The 7002-nt window shown below is 49.0% G+C and overlaps 1 protein-coding gene across 2 annotated transcripts in view; it reads left to right on the top strand.

Moving 5' to 3' along the window:
• Positions 1 to 7002, top strand: part of LOC123994629 (metabotropic glutamate receptor 8-like) — a 1038970-nt gene that overhangs the window by 626737 nt on the left and 405231 nt on the right. The window lies entirely within an intron of this gene.

Genomic DNA, 7002 nt, shown 5'->3' with positions numbered 1-7002 from the left:
AATCAAATTTTATTTGTCACATACACATGGTTAGCAGAATGTTAATGCGAGTGTAGCAAAATGCTTGTGCTTCTAGTTCCGACAATGCAGTGATAACCAACAAGTAATCTAACTAACAATTCCAAAACTACTGTTCTTATACACAGTGTAAGGGGATAAGGAACATGTACATAAGGATATATGAATGAGTGATGGTACAGAGCAGCATACAGTAGATGGTATCAAGTACAGTATATACATATGAGATGAGTGTGTAGACAAAGTAAACAAAGTGGCATAGTTAAAGTGGCTAGTGATACATGTGTTACATAAGGATGCAGTCGATGATGTAGAGTACAGTATATACATATGCATATGAGATGAATAATGTAGGGTAAGTAACATTATATAAGGTAGCATTGTTTAAAGTGGCTAGTGATATATTTACATCATTTCCCATCAATTCCCATTATTAAAATGGCTGGAGTTGGGTCAGTGTCAATGACAGTGTGTTGGCAGCAGCCACTCAGTGTTAGTGGTGGCTGTTTAACAGTCTGATGGCCTTGAGATAGAAGCTGTTTTTCAGTCTCTCGGTCCCAGCTTTGATGCACCTGTACTGACCTCGCCTTCTGGATGATAGCGGGGTGAACAGGCAGTGGTTCGGGTGGTTGATGTCCTTGATGATCTTTATGGCCTTCCTGTAACAACGGGTGGTGTAGGTGTCCTGGAGGGCAGGTAGTTTGCCCCCGGTGATGCGTTGTGCAGTCCTCACTACCCTCTGGAGAGCCTTACGGTTGAGGGCGGAGCAGTTGCCGTACCAGGCGGTGATACAGCCCGCCAGGATGCTCTCGATTGTGCATCTGTAGAAGTTTGTGAGTGCTTTTGGTGACAAGCCGAATTTCTTCAGCCTCCTGAGGTTGAATAGGCGCTGCTGCGCCTTCTTCACGACGCTGTCAGTGTGAGTGGACCAATTCAGTTTGTCTGTGATGTGTATGCCGAGGAACTTAAAACTAGCTACCCTCTCCACTACTGTTCCATCGATGTGGATAGGGGGTGTTCCTCTGCTGTTTCCTGAAGTCCACAATCATCTCCTTAGTTTTGTTGACGTTGAGTGTGAGGTTATTTTCCTGACACCACACTCCGAGGCCCTCACCTCCTCCCTGTAGGCCGTCTCGTCGTTGTTGGTAATCAAGCCTACCACTGTTGTGTCGTCCGCAAACTTGATGATTGAGTTGGAGGCGTGCGTGGCCACGCAGTCGTGGGTGAACAGGGAGTACAGGAGAGGGCTCAGAACGCACCCTTGTGGGGCCCCGTGTTGAGGATCAGCGGGGAGGAGATGTTGTTGCCTACCCTCACCACCTGGGGGCGGCCCGTCAGGAAGTCCAGTACCCAGTTGCACAGGGCGGGGTCGAGACCCAGGGTCTCGAGCTTGATGACGAGCTTGGAGGGTACTATGGTGTTGAATGCCGAGCTGTAGTCGATGAACAGCATTCTCACATAGGTATTCCTCTTGTCCAGGTGGGTTAGGGCAGTGTGCAGTGTGGTTGAGATTGCATCGCCCAGGACCTATTTAAGCGGTAAGCAAATTGGAGTGGCTCCAGGTGTGTCAGGTAGGGGTGGGAGGTGATATGGTCCTGACTAGTCTCTCAAAGCACTTCATGATGACGGAAGTGAGTGCTACGCGGTAGTCGTTTAGCTCAGTTACCTTAGCTTTCTTGGGAACAGGAACAATGATGTCAATCACCACCTTCCGGAGACACCTGAAACCCCACTCCTTAAGGAATACCTAGGATAGGGATAAAGTAATCCTTCACCCTCCCCCTTAAAAGATTTAGATGCACTATTGTAAAGTGGCTGCTCCACTGGATGTCATAAGGTGGACGCACCAATTTACAAGTCGCTCTGAATGAAGCGTCTGCTAAATGACTTAAATGTAAATGTGAAAAACAGCGGACGCAACTGCGTCACAACACTCCGGCCCAAGGAGAAGAGCGATATCACACAAATCACCCAAATAGGTACAAAATAACAAAATCACGGGTTACAACAATACCCGGCGTAAAACTAGCCTGTAGTGACACACACGTAACGAACGAACAATACTCACACACAGACATGGGGGGGGAAATAGAGGATAATATACACGAGTAATGAGGGGATGTAAACCAGGTGTGGGAAAACAACACAAACAAATGGAAAATGACAGGTGGAGCGGCGATGGCTAGAAGACCGTGACGTTTACCGCCAAACGCCGCCCGAACAGGAAGCAGGACCGTCTTCAGCGGGAGTCGTGACACATATTGTTCATTCAGCCATCCCTATGGGAAAATTCTAATGGCAAAAGAATGGGGCTTTTGAATAACTCAGAAAATCAAGTCTGAGATTAACACAGGTTTAGGAGATCTTGTATGTTTGCCTTGTTGGAGATAATAGCAATTGCCAACATGACCTTTGCGAATTATGAAGCCTATGCTTTTTTTTAATAACATCAATTCTTCAAAATTCACAAAAAGTGACATTAGCTGATGAAGATTGTCTCATAGAACAAAACGTAATATATATCCTAAGCCTGCATTTACCACAGACCTTGTTTTTGATCTTATATCATCTTGTCATTTTACTTTTCCTTCTGTTAGTTTCCCCCTGCTGGTCTTATTAGGTTGGTTCCTTTTTCTATCCTCTCTCTCCCCCTCCCTCTCTCTCCTCTCTCTATCGTTCCGTTCCTGCTCCCAGCTGTTCCTATTCCCCTAATCATCATTTAGTCTTCCCACACCTGTTCCCGATCCTTTCCCCTGATTAGAGTCCCTATTTATTCCTTTTGTGTTCCGTTCCTGTCCCGTCGGTTCCTTGTTTTGTATTCACCATGCTGTGATTGTGTTTCGCCCTGTCCTGTCGTGTTTTTTGCCTTCATCAGATGCTGCGTGTGAGCAGGTGTCTCTGTCTACTACGGCCTGCGCCTACCCGGGCGACCTGCAGTCTGTGGCCGCTTCTCTTGTTATTCCCCTCTACAGACTAGAGGATTTCTGTTACTCCCTGTTTGGATTTGAATAAACTCTGTTTCTGTTAAGTCGCTTTTGGGTCCTCTATCACCTGCATGACAGAAGGAACCGACCAAGTAATGGACCCAGCGACTTCAGACGCTCGTTACACTGCCGTCGAGATCAAGGAGCCATGCTCGGCAGACACGAGCAGGAATTGTCTGCTGCTCGCCATGCCGTGGAGAACCTGGCCGCTCAGGTTTCCGACCTCTCTGGACAGTTCCAGAGTCTACGTCTCGTGCCACCTGTTACTTCCCTGGCCTGCCGAGCCTCCAGAACCTAGGGTTAATAACCCACCTTGCTACTCGGGCAGCCCACTGAGTGCAGCTCCTTTCTCACGCAGTGTGAGATTGTGTTCTCTCTCAACCCAACACATACTCTAGAGAGAGAGCTAGGGTTGCTTACGTCATTTCACTCCTTACTGGCCGGGCTCGAGAATGGGGCACAGCTATCTGGGAGGCAAGGGCTGATTGCTCTAACAAGTTCCAGAACTTTAAAGAGGAGATGATTCGGGTTTTGACCGTTCAGTTTTTGGTAGGGAGGCTTCTAGGGCCCTGGCTTCCTTATGCCAAGGTGAACGGTCCATAACGGATTATTCTATTGAGTTTCTAGCACTCTTGCTGCCTCTAGTGAGTGGAACGAGCCGGCGCTGCTCGCTCGTTTTCTGGAGGGACTCCACGCAGTGGTTAGGATGAGATTCTCTCCCGGGAGGTTCCTTCAGATGTGGACTCTTTGATTGCTCTCGCCATCCGCATAGAACGACGGGTAGATCTTCGTCACCGGGCTCGTGGAAGAGAGCTCGCATCAACGGTGTTTCCCTGCTCCGCATCGCAACCATCTCCCTCCTCTGGCTTTGAGACTGAGCCCATGCAGCTGGGAGGGATTCGCATCTCGACTAAGGAGAGGGAACGGAGGATCACCAACCGCCTGTGCCTCTATTGCGGAGTTGCTGGACATTTTGTTAATTCATGTCCAGTAAGAGGCCAGAGCCCATCAGTAAGCGGAGGGCTACTGGTGAGCGCTACTACTCTGGTCTCTTCATCTAGATCTTGTACTACTATGTCGGTCCATCTACGCTGGACCGGTTCGGGTGCTACATGCAGTGCCTTGATTGACTCTGGGGCTGAGGGTTGTTTCATGGACGAAGCATGGGTTCGGAAACATAACATTCCTTTCAGACCGTTAGACAAGCCTACGCCCATGTTTGCCTTAGATGGTAGTCATCTTCCCAGTATCAGATTTGAGACACTACCTTTAACCCTCACAGTATCTGGTAACCACAGTGAGACTATTTCTTTTTTGATTTTCCGTTCACCGTTTACACCTGTTGTTTTGGGTCATCCCTGGCTAGTATGTCATAATCCTTCTATTAATTGGTCTAGTAATTCTATCCTATCCTGGAACGTTTCTTGTCATGTGAAGTGTTTAATGTCTGCCATCCCTCCCGTTTCTTCTGTCCCTACTTCCCAGGAGGAACCTGGCGATTTGACAGGAGTGCCGGAGGAATATCATGATCTGCGCACGGTCTTCAGTCGGTCCCGAGCCAACTCCCTTCCTCCTCACCGGTCGTATGATTGTAGTATTGATCTCCTTCCGGGGACCACTCCTCCTCGAGGTAGACTATACTCTCTGTCGGCTCCCGAACGTAAGGCTCTCGAGGATTATTTGTCTGTGTCTCTTGACGCCGGTACCATAGTGCCTTCTTCTTCTCCGGCCGGGCGGGGTTCTTTTTGTTAAGAAGAAGGACGGTACTCTGCGCCCCTGCGTGGATTATCGAGGGCTGAATGACATAACGGTTAAGAATCGTTATCCGCTTCCCCTTATGTCATCAGCCTTCGAGATTCTGCAGGGAGCCAGGTGCTTTACTAAGTTGGACCTTCGTAACGCTTACCATCTCGTGCGCATCAGAGAGGGGGACGAGTGGAAAACGGCGTTTAACACTCCGTTAGGGCATTTTGAGTACCGGGTTCTGCCGTTCGGTCTCGCCAATGCGCCAGCTGTTTTTCAGGCATTAGTTAATGATGTTCTGAGAGACATGCTGAACATTTTTGTTTTTGTCTATCTTGACGATATCCTGATTTTTTTCTCCGTCACTCGAGATTCATGTTCAGCACGTTCGACGTGTTCTACAGCGCCTTTTAGAGAATTGTCTCTACGTAAAGGCTGAGAAGTGCTCTTTTCATGTCTCCTCCGTTACTTTTCTCGGTTCCGTTATTTCCGCTGAAGGCATTCAGATGGATTCCGCTAAGGTCCAAGCTGTCAGTGATTGGCCCGTTCCAAGGTCACGTGTCGAGTTGCAGCGCTTTTAGGTTTCGCTAATTTCTATCGGCGTTTCATTCGTAATTTCGGTCAAGTTGCTGCCCCTCTCACAGCTCTTACTTCTGTCAAGACGTGTTTTAAGTGGTCCGGTTCCGCCCAGGGAGCTTTTGATCTTCTAAAAGAACGTTTTACGTCCGCTCCTATCCTCGTTACTCCTGACGTCACTAGACAATTCATTGTCGAGGTTGGCGCTTCAGAGGTAGGCGTGGGAGCCATTCTATCCCAGCGCTTCCAGTCTGACGATAAGGTTCATCCTTGCGCTTATTTTCTCATCGCCTGTCGCCATCTGAGCGCAACTATGATGTGGGTAACCGTGAACTGCTCGCCATCCGCTTAGCCCTAGGCGAATGGCGACAGTGGTTGGAGGGCGACCGTTCCTTTTGTCGTTTGGACAGACCATAAGAACCTTGAGTACATCCGTTCTGCCAAACGACTTAATGCCCGTCAAGCTCGTTGGGCGTTGTTTTTCGCTCGTTTCGAGTTTGTGATTTCTTACCGTCCGGGTAGCAAGAACACCAAGCCTGATGCCTTATCCCGTCTGTTTAGTTCTTCTGTGGCTTCTACTGATCTCGAGGGGATTCTTCCTTATGGGCGTGTTGTCGGGTTGACAGTCTGGGGAATTGAAAGACAGGTTAAGCAAGCACTCACGCACACTGCGTCGCCGCGCGCTTGTCCTAGTAACCTCCTTTTCGTTCCTGTTTCCACTCGTCTGGCTGTTCTTCAGTGGGCTCACTCTGCCAAGTTAGCTGGTCATCCCGGTGTTCGAGGCACTCTTGCGTCTATTCGCCAGCGCTTTTGGTGGCCGACTCAGGAGCGTGACACGCGCCGTTTCGTGGCTGCGTGTTCAGACTGCGCGCAGAAGAAGTCTGGTAATTTTTTTCTGCTTCTGCTCCTGGTCTTGCTGGGTCTCAGTCTGTTCCCTGCCATCGCATCTCTCCTGTTCTTGTTCCTGCCCTTGCTGTGTCTCAGTCTGTCCCTAGTTCTCATTTTTTTTTTAGAGTAGTACCCTAGTTTCCCTTTTTATCGTTTTTCGTTACGGTCCTGAGGAGAGGAGTTGGGTTCTTTCTCGGGACGTGCTGGACCGTTTGATCTATGATTTCCTCCGTTGCCGCCAGTGTTCCTCCTCGAGAGCGCCAGGAGCGCTCGGTGGTGGGGGTACTGTCATGTTTTGTCTTATATCATCTTGTCATTTTGCTTTTCCTTCTGTTCGTTTCCCCCTGCTGGTCTTATTAGGTTCGTTCCTTTTTCTATCCCTCTCTCTCCCCCTCCCTCTCTCTCCTCTCTCTATCGTTCCGTTCCTGCTCCCAGCTGTTCCTATTCCCCTAATCATCATTTAGTCTTCCCACACCTGTTCCCGATCCTTTCCCCTGATTAGAGTCCCTATTTATTCCTTTGTGTTCCGTTCCTGTCCCGTCGGTTCCTTGTTTTGTATTCACCATGCTGTGATTGTGTTTCGCCCTGTCCTGTCGTGTTTTTGCCTTCATCAGATGCTGCGTGTGAGCAGGTGTCTCTGTCTACTACGGCCTGCGCCTACCCGAAGCGACCTGCAGTCTGTGGCCGCTTCTCTTGTTATTCCCCTCTACAGACTAGAGGATTTCTGTTACTCCCTGTTTGGATTTGAATAAACTCTGTTTCTGTTAAGTCGCTTTTGGGTCCTCTATCACCT

The sequence above is a fragment of the Oncorhynchus gorbuscha genome, linkage group LG14 (genome assembly GCF_021184085.1).
Source record: "Oncorhynchus gorbuscha isolate QuinsamMale2020 ecotype Even-year linkage group LG14, OgorEven_v1.0, whole genome shotgun sequence".
In the NCBI taxonomy this organism is placed as follows: Eukaryota; Metazoa; Chordata; class Actinopteri; order Salmoniformes; family Salmonidae; genus Oncorhynchus; species Oncorhynchus gorbuscha.
The sequence above is the reverse complement of the archived record's forward strand: the minus strand, read 5'-3'. Positions and strand labels throughout refer to the sequence as shown.